The sequence below is a fragment of the Orycteropus afer genome, unplaced genomic scaffold (genome assembly GCF_000298275.1).
Source record: "Orycteropus afer afer isolate SDZICR_OR568_19922 unplaced genomic scaffold, OryAfe1.0 scaffold00203, whole genome shotgun sequence".
Lineage (NCBI taxonomy): Eukaryota > Metazoa > Chordata > Mammalia > Tubulidentata > Orycteropodidae > Orycteropus > Orycteropus afer.
In genome coordinates, this window is record NW_006921790.1 from 1,109,859 (window position 1) to 1,126,146 (window position 16,288).

Genomic DNA, 16,288 nt, shown 5'->3' on the forward strand with positions numbered 1-16,288 from the left:
TCAACCTTCCTTCCGAGGAGTGGCTGGTGGGTTTGAACTGCCAGCCTTCTGGTTAGCAGTCAAGTGCCTTAGGCACTATGCTACCAGAGCTCCTTATTGTTTGTAGGGGACACAATATATTTATAATACACCTTGTAAATTTAATTGTATGTGCAAAACTCATGAAATAATTGAAACAGAATATATATATTCTAAAGTAATAGAAAAAAGAAAAACAATGATAAGACAAAACTCAATAAAAAAGGGTAGAAAGCAGTTTAAAAAAATGTAAAAGTAATGCAACATTATAAGATAAGGTACAGGAGACCGTGGATAAGCAAAGCACTACCGAAGAGGAACAACAAGTAGGAGGTCTCACACTCCAGGATCTCAAAATCTACTATGTTGTTGTTGTTGTTAGGTGCCGACTAGTTGTTCGAACTCATAGTGACCCCATGCACAGCAGAATGAAACACTGCCCAATCCCGCTCCAGCTCCATGATCCTTGCTATACTTGAGCCCATTGTTGCAGCCACCATGTCAATCCATCTCGTCAAAGGTCTTCTCCTCCTTCGTTGACCCCTCCACCTTACCAAGCATGATATCCTTCTCCAGGGAATGGTCCCCTCTGACAACATGACCAAGTAGGTGAGATGAAGTCTGGCCATCCTCGCTTCCAAGGAGCATCTTGGCTGCACTTCCTCCAGGACAGATCTTTTAGTTCTTTTGGCAGTCCATGGTACCTTCACCATTCTTCACAAGCACCACAACTCAAAAGCATCAACTCTTCTTTGGTCTTCCTTATTCATTGTCCAGCTCTCACATGCATATGAGGTGATTGGAAATATCATGGCTTGTGTCAGGTGTACCTTAGTCCTTAAGGAGACATCCTTGCTCCTCAGCATTTGAAAGAGTTCCTTTGCAGCTGACCTGCCCAGTGCTACACATTGTCTAATGTCCTGACTGCTGCTTCCATTGGCTCCATTGTAGAAACAAGCAACGTAAACTATTTGACAACCTCAATCTTTTCTCCATTTATCATGATGCTGCTTATTGGTACAGTTATGAGGATTTTTGTTTTCTTTATATTGAGATGTAATCCATACTGCAGACTGTGTCCTCAATCTTCATCAGTAAGTGCCTCAAGTCATCCTCGTTTTCAGCAAGCAAAGTTGTATCATCAGCATATCTCAGGTTGTTAATGATTCTTCCTCCAATCCTGATGCCATGTTTTTCTTCATATAGTCCAGCTTCTCGGATTATTGCTCAGCATATAGATTGAATAAGTATGGGGAAAGGATACAATCCTGACACACTCCCTTCATTATTTAAAACCATGCAATGTCCCATTGTTCTGCTTGAACCACAGACTCCTGGTCAAAGTACAGGTTCCTCATGAGTACAATCAAGTGTTCAGGAATTCCCATTTTTCTCAATGTGATCCATAATTTGTCATGATCCACACAATCAAATGCCTTTGCATATTTAATAAAGCACAAGTAAAGATATTTCTGGTATTCTTTGCCTTAAGCCAAGATCCATCTGACAGCAGCTATGATATCCCTTGTTCCACATCCTCTTCTGAATCCAGCTTGCACCTCTGGAAGTTATCTGTCAATATACTGCTGCAAAAGTTTCTGAATTATCTTCAGTAAGATCTTACTTGCTTGCGATATTTATGATATTGTTCTATAATTTCCACATTCTGTGGGATCACCTTTCTTTGGAATGGGTACAAACATGGATCTTCCAGTCAGTTGGCCAGGTAGCTGTCTTCCAAATCTGTTGATATCACCGAATGAGTGCCTCCAGTGCAGCATCCGTTTGTTGAAATAGCTCAATGGATATTCTATCAATTCCCAGAGGCCCGTTCTTTGCCATTTCCTTCATTGCAGCTTCAACTTCCTCCTTCAGTACCATTGGTTCTAGATCATATGCCACCTCCTGAAATGGATGAACATCGACCAGTTCTTTTTGGTACAGTGGCTCTGTGTATACCTTCCATCTTCTTTTGATGTTCCCTTCATCATTCAATGTTTTGCCCTTAGAATCTTCCAATATTGCAACTCGAGGCTTAATTTTTTTCTTCAATTCTTTCAGCTTGAGAAATGCTGAGCATGTTCTTTCCTTTTGGTTTCAGACTCCAGGTCTTTGCACATTTCATTATAGTAATTGGCTTTTTCTTCTGAAGCTGCTCTTTGAAATGTTCGGTTCAACTCTTTGTCTTGTCATTTCTTCCATTTGCTTTAGCTACTCTCCACTCAAGGGCAAGTTTCAGAGTCTCTTCTGTAATCCATTTTTGTCTTCTCTTCTTTTGTTGTCTTTTTAGTGATCTCTTGCTTTGTTCATGAATGATGCTCTTGATGTCATCCCACAATTCATCTGGTTTCCGGTCACTGGTATTCAATGCATCAAATCTATTCTTTAGATGGTCTCTAAAATCAGGAGGGATATCTTCTAGATCATATTTTGGCTCTTGTGGACTTGTTTTAATTGTCTTTAACTTCAAGTTGAACTTGCATATGAGCAGTTGATGGTCTGTTCCACAATCAGCTCCTGGCCTGGTTTTGGCTGAAGATATTGAGCTTCTCCATTGCCTCTTGCCACAGATGTAGTCAATCTGATTCCTGTGTGTTCCATCTAGTGAAGTCCATGTGTAGAGCTGCCATTTGTGCTGTTGAAGAAAGGTTTTTGCAATGAACAAGTCGTTGGTCTTGCAAAATTCTACCGTGTGAGTTCCAGCATTATTTCTGTCACTAAGGCCAAATTTTCCAACTACCAGTGATTCTTCTTTGTTTCCAATTTTTGCATTCTAGTCACCAGTGATAATTAACACATCCTGATTGCAAGTTCGGTCAATTTCAGACTCCAGAAGTTGATAAAAATCTTCAATTTCCTCATCTTAGGCTTTTGTAGTTAGTGCATAAATTTGAATAATAGTCATATTAATGGGTCTTCCTTGTAGGCATATGGATGTTATCCTATCCCTGACAGCATTGTACTTCAGGACAGATCTTGAAACATCCTTTGTGATGATGAATGCCACACCATTCTTCTTTAAATTGTCATTCCTGGCATAGTAGATCACATGGTTGTCTGATTCAAAATGGCCAAAACCAGTCCATTTCAGCTCACTAATGTCCAGGATGTCAATCTTTATGCATTCCATTTCATGTGTACATTCCATGTTCTGATTATTATTGGATGTTCGCTGCTGTTTCTCCTCAATTTGAGTGGTGCCATGTCAGCAAATGGAGGTCTCAAAAGCTATACCTTATCCATATGAGTAAGGCTGATTTTACTCTGATAATGCATCTGTTTCCCAGTCCTGCTTTGAGAGCTTTCTAAGCTAAGTGACTCATCTTTCTCCTCTGTATTGGACAATGTTTCTGGACTATTCATAAAGTTGCACAGTAATGTATCAAACAGTGTTTCTCTGATACTCATAAGGTTTTCCCTGGACAATTCTTTGAGAAGTGGATAGCCTTCCCCATCTTCCTAGTCTGTCTCAGCTGGCAAGCCAGGCTGATACCTGTGTAACAGGTGCACCCCACTGGGTTTGAGACACCAGTGGCATAGCCTCAAGACTCACAGCAATATGTCACCACAGTAGTACAAACTGACAGACATGTTTGTCTACCTTAGCTGTTGGAAACCCCTCCAACCACCCTTACCTGAATCCCTGAAGCTAACTCCTCGATATGTTCTAGTCCCCTTTGCCTTTTCTGTCCTCTCCCTGCTTCCTGCCTCACTATTTGTGGGGGTGACCTGGGTTCCCTCTCTTCACCTGGCTCCCTGCGGTTGACTCCTCAATCTGTTCCTATCCCCTTTGCCTTTTCTGTCCTCTCCCTGCTTCTTGCCTCACTGCCTGTTCTTAGGTCCCTGGAATCCGAATGAGAATGCTATCACTTTAAAATCCAAAATGGTTGGCACTTGTAAACCTTCCAAATGGCTGTACCCTCGGTCACTTTAAATATCCAAAATGGCTACCATGTGTAAACAATCAAAATGGCTGTGCCCTCTGGACAAACAAGAAGATCAGCAAAATAAACAAGAAAACCTGCAATATCTGGAGATCGGGCAATAAGAGAAAAAAACACAGAAGGAGAATAATGGAGAAAAAATGGGAAAACTGCAAAGAGAAAACAAAGAATGGGGTAAATCATGAGAAAAAAAAAAGAAAAAGAATTTGCAACCAGAAACAGGGAAAAGAAAAAACGCTGAAAACTAGGACCTGGGAGGGGAATAATAGTAAAAAAGGTCAAAAGTGTTAATAATAGTAGTAGTTTTAAAACAGACAAAAACAAGCAAACTAAAAACCAGAAAAAAATCTACTATATAGCTACAGCAGTCACAGAGACATTGACCAGTGGAACAGAATTGAGAACCCAGAAATAGAACCATCCACTTATGGTCAACTGATATTTGACAAAGTGCTGAAATCCATTAAATGGGGGAAGAGATAGTCTCTTTAACAAACGGTGCTGATAAAACTGGATATCCATTTGCAAAAAAATGAAATAAGATTCATATTTCATACCATACACAAAAACTTACTCTAGATGGATCAAGGACTTAAATGAAAGCCTAGAACTATAAAGTTCATCAAAGAAAAAATAGGAGCAAAATCAGGGGCCCTAATATATGACATTAAAAAAAAAATCTCACTGTTGTTGAGTCATTTCTGACTCATAGTGACTCTTCGAATTGGTTATCCAAGGTGGTATCTCTATGAAAGTGTTCAGTCTTCCTTCCAAGGAGTGGTTGGTAGGTTTGAATGGTCAGCCTTCTGGTTAACACTCAAATGCCTTAGGCACTACACCACCAGAGCTCTTATGACATTAATAGACTACCAAAAATAAGTAAAAATTCACAAGCAGCAGAACATAAACTAGATGACTAAGACTTTCTAAAAATTAAATTCTTATGTGCATTAAAAGACCTCTCAAAAAAGGGTGAAAAGAAAACCCAGATTGGGAAAAAAATATTCTGCAATGACATATCTAACAAGGAACTTATCTCTAAAATTTGTAGAAAACTCCTACATGTTAACATCCAAAAGACAAACAATTAAAAAAGGGTCAGAATACATGAACAGATACTTCATCAAAGAACATATTTGGGCAGCAGCCAACAAACACATGAAGAAATGCTCATAAACATTAGTCCTTAGAGAGATGAAAATCAAAACAACAATGAGATGTAATATCACACAGCATTAATAACAAAGTTCAACAAGGAAGAAAATAACAAATGTTGGTGAAGATGTGGAGAGATTGGGCTCTTATACACTGCTGATGGGAATATAAAATGAATGAAAAATGATACAACCACTGTGAAAAATGGTATGGTGCTTCCTTAAAAATTTGGAAATAGAAATACCATATGATCCAGCAATCTCATTGCCACATATATAAATGTATATACATACATATATCCTAAATAAATGAGAGCCAGACTATGAATAGATTTATGCACACCCAAGTTCATCTTAACACTATTCACAATAGCAACGAGTTGGAAACAAACTAACTGACCATCAGCTGAGGAATGGATAATGAAACTACGATACATATACACAATGGAATACTATGCAACACTAAAGAATAGTGTAAAATGTGCAAAACACCTCAAATGTGGATGCACTTGGAGAACATTATGCTGAGTGCAATAAGTCAATCACAGAAGGACAAATATTGTATTAGTCCAGGAAAGGTTTATATATGGAAGATAACCATCTTTGTTGGTTAACAGAGATGGCAGGGAAAAGCAGGGAAAATTGGTAGATAGGTAAGAGACAAGTATTGATCTGAGTGAAGGTCACAAAAGTGAGTGACCAAGACAATAGCCACTCTTTGGGCCTGGAATTGAACTCACTCCTTAGCCTTTCAGTCAAATAATAGACAAGAATATAATGTGAATATTTACAACAGGTAGGTGTATTCCTTAGAACAATCAACAATGGGAGATGAGAAGGGCAGTATTTGCTCAGGAAGACAGCTCAAAGGGCAGGAATGCATAGGAAGGAGGGACACAGGGAAAAGGTATCCAAAGGGAGGAAGTGGGAAGACAGCTGTTACATTGTGGGGATTGCAACAATGCCATGAAACAAAATGTGTATGAACTGTTATATGGAAAATGAATTTGCTCTGCAAACTTTCACCCAAATCACAATTCAAAAAAAAAAAAAAAGAGAGAGAGAGAGAGAAAGTATAGGAAAATGCCTAAATATGTTAACAGTCCAAGTAGATGCAAATGAATAACATAACTAAGTTAACATAAATTATTATATTGGGTGAAAAAAAATCCAGATTTCTAATGCTTATAAGAGGGAAACTTGAAACATAAGGACACACAAAAGTTGAAGTGAATAGAGAAGGTTAAGCAAGCCATAAATTAACAGCAATAATGAAATTGAAACCCTGACATTAACATCAGATATAGAGCACCCAGTAGCACAATGGTTAAGTGCTCTGCTGCTAACCAAAATATAGGCTGTCCTTCTCTGCAGGAGAAAGATGTGTCAGTCTGCTTCCATAAAGATTATAGCCTTGGTAACACTATAGGCCAGTTCACAGTGCTCTTTAAGATTTCTAGGAGTTGGAGTTGATTTAACAATGGCACACAACAACAAACAACAATGTCAGACAAAATAGCCTTTATATATAGATATATAGTTATATATATATATCTGTATCAGTTGTTATTGAGTAGATTCTGACTCATATTGATGCCATGTGTGTCAAAGTAGAACAGTGCTACACAGGGTTTTCAGAAGTAGATCACTAGGCCTTTTCTTCTGAGGTACCTCTGGGTGGACTCAAACCATTCAACCTTTGAGATAGACACCAAACCGAAAACCAAAACAAACTCATTGCCATTGGGTCAGACGCGACTCATAGTGACCTCTCCTTGGGTTTGCAAGGTGGTGTTACTATGGAAGTAGATTGCCCAATCTTCCTTCCAAGGAGTGGCTTGTGGGTTTGAACCACTGGCCTTCTGATTAGCAGTCAAATGCCTTAGGCAGTATGCCACTAGAGCTCCTAGACAGAAACCAGGGACATATATATATATATATATATATATATATATATATATATATATATATATGCTTTTGTTCACAGTTGCCATCAAGTAGACTCCAACTCATGACTACCTTATGCATAATAGAACGAAATATTGACCGATCCTGTGCTGTCTTCATGGTTTTTATGCTTGAGTCTATTATTGTGGGTATTGTGTGAATTCATCTTACTACCAAAAGTGATGTCCTTTTCTAGGGATTGCTCTTTCCTGATGATGTGTCCAAAGAAGCAAGATGAGGTTTCTCCACCCTCACTTCTAAGGAATATTCTGGTTTTATTCTTCTAAAATCAATTTGTTCATTGTTCTGTAAATCCATGGAATACTCAATATTCTTAACCAATGCCACAATTTAAATGCATCAGCTCTTCTTCTGTCTTCCTTTTTCAATGCCCAATTTTCATATGCATGCGAGGTGATTGAAAAGATCATGGCTTGGATAAGGGACATCTTAGTCATCGTAGAGACATCTTTGCTTTTTAGAAATCTAAACAGGTGTTTTTGAGCACATTTGCCCAGTGCAATATATCATTTTATTTTTTTACTGCTGTTTCTATGGGCATTGATTGCTTGCTCAAGGAGAATGAAATCATTGGGAATATCAATTATTTCTCCATTTATTATGATGTTGCTTACTAGTCTAGTTGAGGATTTGTTGTGTTTTCTTCACATTTAGGTGTAATTCCTACTGAAGTCTGTAGTCTTTTGGCTTCATCAGTAAGTACTTCAAGTGGGCTTCTTTTTCAGCAAGCAAGGTGGGTCATCTACTTACCAAATAGAAATTTCAACAATTGGAGGATACACAATGATTATTAAATAAGTCAAGTTAATTTAAAAATATGATGATGGTCCAAATAATAAAAAAAAAATCATAATATATTTAAACATTATTATCATATGAACAACATTTTCTAATAATTATTCTCAAAGCAAATTAGGATTAAATGAGAAAAAAATATAAACTCCACATGCCCATATATGTGGAATTATGCACATATATTTCTAAAGAATATTATCCTTAAAAAGAATGAGGGAATAGAAGGGACCAAAAACTCCTGCTAAAATCTCAAAGAGGTTATCATTTATTAATGATGAAAAATTTTAAAATTAGAACCCAGGCACAAAAGCTCACTTATCATTGTTTCAGTTGAAAATGAAGTATTATCCAGGACAATATGAGAAGAAGAAATAAAATGTATAAATTACTTATATGTATACATACACCCAGAAGAGAGGATCATGAGATTTCATCTTACATACTTTGGACATGCTATCAGGAGGGACCAGTTCCTGGAGAAAGACATAATACTTGGTAAAGAAAAAGGACAGTGAAAAAGAGGAAGAACCTCAACAAGATGAATTGACAAAGTGGTTCTAACATAGGAATGACTGTGAGAATGGCAGGACCAGGCAGTGTTTGCTTTTGTTGTGCATATGAATCAGAATCCTATGAGTCAGAATCCTGAGTCAGAATCAATTTGATGTCACCTAACAACAATCAAACACACACACATGATAAATGTATGTGTAGATTGTACATTCATATACATATACATATAAATTACATACATTACTTATATGTATGTTGTTGTTATTGTTGTGTGCTATTGGCGAATTAATTCCAACTCATAGTGACCCTATAGGATAGAGTAGAACTGTATGCACTCCTTAGAATAATCAGCCCACACAAGATAAAAGATTGTCTTTTGCTCAAGGATAAAGCTGAGAAGACAGGAAGGAACAGGAAAGGACAAATAGAAACAGGAAACATAGGGAGGAAATGGAAAGAGGGAATTGCAATCAATATCATGAAACAAAATGTACACAAATTGTTGAAAGGAAAAATAATTTCCTCTGTAAAATTTCACTCAAATTATAATGATTTTTTTTATAGATGGTCTCTGTCCCAGAGACTCTGATTCCCTGCACCCTCAGAGACTGCACTGAAAATTGATCCAGTATACTTTAACTCTTCAGATGTGTAGCAAAGCTGCAAAAGGTCTAAATGTCCAGCGTGTGTGTGTGTGTGTGTGTGTACCAAAAAACCAAAAAACCCAAACTTACTGCCATCAAGTCAATTTGACTCATGATGACCCCTCCTTGGGTTTCTGAGGCTGTATCTCTACAGAAGTAGATTGCCCAGTCTTCCTTCCGAGTAGTGGCTGCTGGGTTTGAATCACCAGCCTTTTGGTTACCAGTCAAATGCTTTAGGCACTATGCCATCAGAGCTCCTATGTGTGTGTATATATATATATACATAGAGAGAACTTTCTCTGTATAGACAGACCACTATATATAGCACTGGTTTTGCTTCTCTAGAGAACTGAGTCTAAGACAATATACTAGAAAGAATTAGGTAGTTATATTGAGTGGCAGTGCATTATAGACACATTTGTAGAATGAGTTGGATGTAAGCTTGGTAAGGAAATATCATTGACATACAACACTTTCCTGTGGCATGGGATATGGTCCATGGTAAAGGCATCCTAATAGCTTTCTTGAATGACTCCTTAAAATCTGCACACAGCAATGAGCAACATTAAATGAGATGCAGATATTGATTCTTCCTTGATATAGTATTAGGAAAAATATTAGAAGTGTCAGGGAAATGGCTGTGTTATAATGGATTTACTATACAAGAAATAAAAATTCACAACTTGACAATATTACGAAGTTTATTATATTGATTCATGAAACCAATATACAATGCACTGGTGATGTCCTCTAAAGTCTGGGGTTGACAGTAAAAGATCTTTTCATTGAACATGACCCTAATGTCAGCGGGCTTGATGGGAACTTGAACTGAGAAAGGCCAAGTGGAAGGATTTAACTATCAGAGAAAAAGGGCATGTCCTCAATGGTTGCAAGGCCACAGCAGGAAGAAGGCTTCCTTTACCCACAAGAATCTATGGTGATAGGTAAGGTCCAATGGTGTTTCCAGTGAAGAAACAGAAAGTTAAGCAAGTAAGCTCTTTCTCTAATGATATGACAATGCTGGTAGTCCCCAACTTATAATGTATTTCAGTTCTTTTGTACTTCTTCTTATTAGTAATACAAAAGCTGGACTATATGAAGAAGAACATGGCATAAGAATTGGAAGAGACTCATTAACAACCTGTGACGTGCAGATGACCCAACCTTGCTTTCTGAGATCAAAAAGAGTGAAAGCCCTTACTGATGAAGACCAAAGACAACAATCATCAGTATGGATTACACCTCAACATAATGAAAACAAAAATGCTCAAAAATGGACCACCAAGCAACATCATGATAAATGGGAGAAAATATTGAAAATGCAAGGATTTAATTTCACTTGGATCCACAATCAGTGGCCATGGAAGTGGCAGTCAGAAATAGAATGACATACTGCATTGAGCAGATCTGCTGCAAGCAATCTCTTTAGAGGGGTTAAGAGCAAAGTTGTCACTTTGAAGACTAAGGTGTGCCTAACCCAAGCTATGGTATTTAAAATTTTTCTATCAATGTGAAGAGCTCTGGCAGCGTAGTGCCTAAGGCACTTGACTGCTAACCAGAAGGCTGGTAGTTCATACCCACCAGCCACTCCTTGGAAGGAAGGTTGGACAATATACTTCCATAGTGATACCAACTTGGAAACCCAAGGAAGGGTGGCTATGAGTCGGGTCCATCTCGATGGGACATAACAACAATGCGTGTGAAAGCTGGACAATCAATAAGAAAGAATGCAGAAGAATTGATGCATTTGAATGGTGGTACTGGTGAAGAATATTGAATGTACCATGGACTGCTGGAAGAAAGAACAAATTAATTTATCTTGGAAGTACATCCAGAAAGTTCCTTGGTTGTGAGGATGGTGAGACCTTGTCTCACATGCTTTGAACATATTATCAAAAGGAACTAATCTTTGGAGAAGGACATGATGCTTTGTGAAAACCAAAACCAAACTAAAGTCACTGCCATTAAGTTGGATCCGACTCATAGCAACCCTGCTTTGGGTTTCCAAGGTAGTATCACTATAGAAGCAAATTGTCCAACCTTCCTTCAGAAGAGTGGCTGGTGGGTTCGAACCACCAGCCTTCTGGTTAGCAGTCAAATGTCTTAGGCATTACAGCACCAGAGCACCTATGCTTGGTGAAGAAGGTCAGAAAAAGAGGAAGATCCTCATTGGCATGGATTGACATCGAGACTGCAACAATGTCTTCAAACATATCAACTATTGTGATGATGGAATAGGTTTGGGCAGTATTTGATTCTGTTGTACATACGGTTCCTATGAATCAGAACTGACCACCACAAGACTCAACCACAGTAACAACATCATTAGTACATGTTGCAATGTGTAATTTGATGATGGTATCATCCTCAAATGTTCACCTGACAATGATCAACTTTATAATTTATTGCTGAAAATCACTGCCATATTTACAAACATACTGATAATAAAAGACAATAGCAATGAAAAGTAAAAAAAAAAAAAAAAAGAGGTATTTTAATTACATCAGAACTAACTTGTTGTGTTGTTGTTGTTATGTGCCATCAAGTCTCACTCGACTCATAGCGACCTCTCCTTGGGTTTCCAAGGCTGTATCACTACAGAAGTAGATTGCCCCATCTTCCTTCTGAGGAGTGGCTGGTGGGTTTGAACTGCCAGCCTTCTGGTTAGCAGTTAAGTGCCTTAGGCACTATGCTACCAGAGCTCCCCAGAACTAAGTTACAAGGGTGTTTATGGAATAAAACTCCATTGTAAGTAGGGGGCTATCTGTAACTATAATACTTACAATCATGATCAAAAATTGGCAAACAGAAAGCTGACTAATACTGCCAAATGAAAAATACTTTTCCTTCACCAAATTTCCTTACCTGGGTCAGTTCACAGAGCTCTGTCCATGGATTAAAAGAGAGTATGGATTTTCTTGAGGATGTCTTTGCAATGCCACTGTAGGCATAGACAGAAAATATTTTTCTGACCCATCTCCAAAAGGAAATATAGTCATTTCCTAGAGTAACTCTCTGGAGAAAGACAAATATTTAAAAATTTCCAGAGGAATCAGAAATGGAATCTTGGTTTACATGAAAAGGATGGAATTGAAATGCCTCTTTAAATTTATCAGTGGTGATCATCAAAAACATTTGACTTCTAGATGACAGAGACAGTAGTGTACCTTCATTCTCTCAGCTGAAGACTATGTTACATCTTCTGCTAATTCTCACAGTGATTAAATTACATTGAAATTCTGCTTAAGTTAGGTGCACCATAGTCTTTCAAGTGGCATCTTTGGTTCTTAACACTTTAAAGAGAACTTTTGCAGCAGATTTCCCAATGTAATATGCCATGATTTTTTGACTTCTGCTTCCATGTGTGTTGATTGTGGAACCAAAAAAAAAAAAAAAATTCCTGACAACTTCAATCTTTTCACAATTTACTATGATGTTGCTGATTGTTTAAGTTGTGCAGATTTTTATTTTCTTTATGTTGAGGTGTAATCCGTACTGAAGATTGTAGTCTTTGATCTTTATCATAAGTGCTTCAAGGTCATCTTCATTTTCAGCAAGCAATATTGTATTATCTGCATATCACAGGTTGTTTAATGAGACTTTTTCCAAGATCAATGCCTTATGCTTCCTCACTTAGTCCAGCTTCTCAGCTTATTTGCTCAGCAAACAGATTGAATAAGTATGGTGAACTGATAAAACCCTGATGCACCCCCACTCCTGATTTTAAACCATGTGATATCCCCTTGTTCTGTTCAAAAGACAGTCTCTTGGTCTATTTACAGTCCTCTTATGAGCACAAATAAATGTTCTGGAATTACCATTCTTCATAATGTTATCCATAATTTGTTGTGATCCCCACAATTGAATGCTTTTGCATAGTCAATGAAACACAAGTAAACATCTTTCTGATATTCTTTGCTTTCATGAAATATATATATATATATAACACACACACACACACACATATATATATCTGACATCAGCAATGATATTCTTCTTTCCACATCCTCTTCTGAATCCAGCTTGCTTTTCTGAAAGTTCCCTGTCAATATACGACTGCAACAATTTTTTAATTCTCTTGAGTAAAATTTTACTTATGTGTGATATTAATGAAATTGTTCAATAATTTCCAAGTTCTATTGGATCATATTTCTTTGGAATTGGCAAAAATATTGTTCTCTTTCAGTTGGTTGGCTAGGTAGCTCCCTTCCAAATTTCTTGGTATAAAGGTGTGGACATCTCCAGTTCTGCATCCATTTGTTGAAACTTCTCAGTGGGTATTCCATCAATTCCTAGAGCCTTGTTTTTCATCAATGCCATCAGTGCAGCTTGAACTTCTTTCAATACCATTGATTCCTTCTCATATGTTCCCTCCTGAAATTGTTGCACGTTGACTGATTATTTTGGGTACAGTGACTCTGTGTATTCCTTACATCTTCTTTTCATATTTCCTGCATCATTCAATATTTTGCCCATAGAATTCTTCAATATTGCAACTCAAAGCTTGAATCTTTTCTTCAGTTCTTTCAGTTTGAGAAATGCTAAATGTGTTCTTACCTTTTGGTTTTCTAACTTTAGGTCTTTGCACATTTCATTATAGTACTTTACTTTGTCTTCTCAGGCAGCCCTTCTAAATCTTCTATTCAGCTCTTTTATATTATCATTTCTTCCATTTTCTTTAGCTACTCTCTGCTCAAAAGCAAGTTTCAGAATCTCTTTACATCAATTTTGGTCTTTTCTTCCTTTCTTTCTTTTCTTTTCTTTTTTTCATTGACCTTTTGTTTTCATCATGTATGATGTTCTTGATGTCATCCCACAACTCATCTGATCTTCAGTCATTTATGTTCAATGCTTTAAATCTGTTCTTAAGAGGGTCTCTGAATTCAGTTGAGATATAATCAAGATTGTATTTTGGTTTTCATGGATTCTTTTTAATTTTCTTCAGCTTCAACTTGAACTTGCATATTAGCAATTGATGGTCTGTTCCACACTCAGTTCCTAGCCCTGTTTTGACTGATGATATTGGGTTTCTTCATTGCCTCATCCCAGAGATGTAATTCATTTGATATCTATGTATTCCATCTGGCAAGGTATATGTACACAGCCACTGTTTATGTTAAAAAAAAAAAAAAAGAGGGATTTAAAATGGAGTCTCACCAGTGAGTAGCATGCTTTTTTCCCCTCTGACATCTAAGGACTTTGAAAACTAGGTACAACAGTTTGAATTAGGAACTTTGATGCTCTGAACAGCTCACTGAATCAGAGTGCACCAAACATAGAAGAGCAGAATTAGAGGAAAGACACAGGGAGATTATTTAGGAAAGAGCTACTGGTGGAGGATGGACAGGCATCTGAGAGAGGCCATTAGAAACTTTCCTGGGGCACTCACTGTCTGCCAGCCGGTTGCCTGAGATCCCCAAGCCAAGAAGGATGACACCTTATAGCTGCATACCAGCGACCACTACAATATTCCAGCAGGCAGTGGCAGAGACCTGCCTCCAGCAGCTGATTTTGTTGGTAATTTGGGTCATCTGGGTGCAGGTGGGCATGGGCACCACTGCTGAGATTCAGGCAGAGATCTCACTGTTGCACAAGAAAGGCTAGCTCCCTCCCCTCCCAGCAGATCACAGAGCAGGCTTGGGTCAAAATGGGAGATATCGAGTTTTTGTCACCATGGATATCAGGACTGCAGGTCACTACAAGTAGTCCACTGACTCCAACACACCTGAAATTGCATGCACCTTTGGTGCCACAGGTGGGTGGTATCACAGACAAACTTCAGAGCTGGCCATTAGCGGTCTGGTGAGATTGTGTCAGCACCACAGGCAGATGGAGCATGGAGAGTGAAGAAATCGCAGCTGAGTGCAGCCTCGTGAATTTTGCCTTGGAGCTGTTCTTTGGTGCTGTGGGGCCTCAGAGGCAGGGTCTTTGAGTGTGCCTGAAATTGGTGGAAATTTGTGACCCTCTAACATGAAGAATCTTTCCTGAGATTGAGCCACGGTCTTGCAAATAAAAACATCATCAATAATAGCCTGCTCAAAGCCCTAGAAACCTACCATAGCACACCAAGCTTTCCTTCTTCTGCTCCCATCTTCTCCACCAATAACTTCACTCATTCAGTAGAAAAAATCATATTCAGCCAATTACCATAAAAACTCCCACTTCGAACTCTAAACCCTCTTTATGACAAATAGAAACATATATCCACACTATACACAGTGATTCCACCATCACAAAGAAAACAGCACAGTGACCCAACACACCTGAATCAAAAATAAAATGAACCAGCTTCACCTTTTCAAAATATTAAACCATAAAACCAATATAAAACAAATCAACACATAACCAGCAGCTAGAGACAACCTAAAGAGACAGTGCTCTACCAGATTCCAGGGGCTTAAGAAGAGGTTCTGCTTTCCAGTAACCCCAAGAACTCTCCAGACCTGCACTACGTGACTGAAAAGGTCCTAGTTTACACCATTTTTTTTTCTCTCATGGTTAACCCGTTCCTTTTTTTTTTTTCTTCTGTTTGTTAGCTTGTTTTCTTTCTTCATTATTCTCCTTCTATACCTTTTTTCTCTTAGTGACCTATGCCCAGATATTGCATTTTTACCTGTTTTCTTCTCTTTCTCTCCACATTTTCTTTTTTTGGGTTATTGTTCCTGTGTGATATCAGGGTGTATTTTTTATCCATGTGCTTTTAGTTTTTTTGAAGGTTAATTCAATTGTAATTTTTGCCTAACTGACTGGGAGACAGCATCAGTCCCCATAAGATACAAGTACACCCACACTTCCTGCTACTTCACTTACTGAGCAAGAGCCAACAACTCCTTCTCCGCCGATAGGCCAATGAAAAAAACCACCAAGAAGAGCCTTAATCACCCTTGGCCGCTCTTCACAAACAATTAACAGAGATCTTAATACAATACCACGATGCCTTGGAGACACAGACTATCACAGTGTCCACATGAAGAAGCAAGATAAAGTGGTAGAAACAAGGGAACAGGTTACAGACCCAGAACACATCCCTGAGGAAGAAGCAGCATTGGAACTCTCCGATAAGGAATTCAAAAGAATTATATTCAGGTGTCTTCAAAGATTGAGAGATAGACCAAAGAAAACACAGAAAAAACCTTAGAAGAATTTTGGAAGAAAATACAAGAACAAAATGACAAAATAAATGAAAAATTAGAAATGGTTCTAAATCTACAGATAGAAATCCAGAAGATTAATACTAAATTGTTAGAAATAG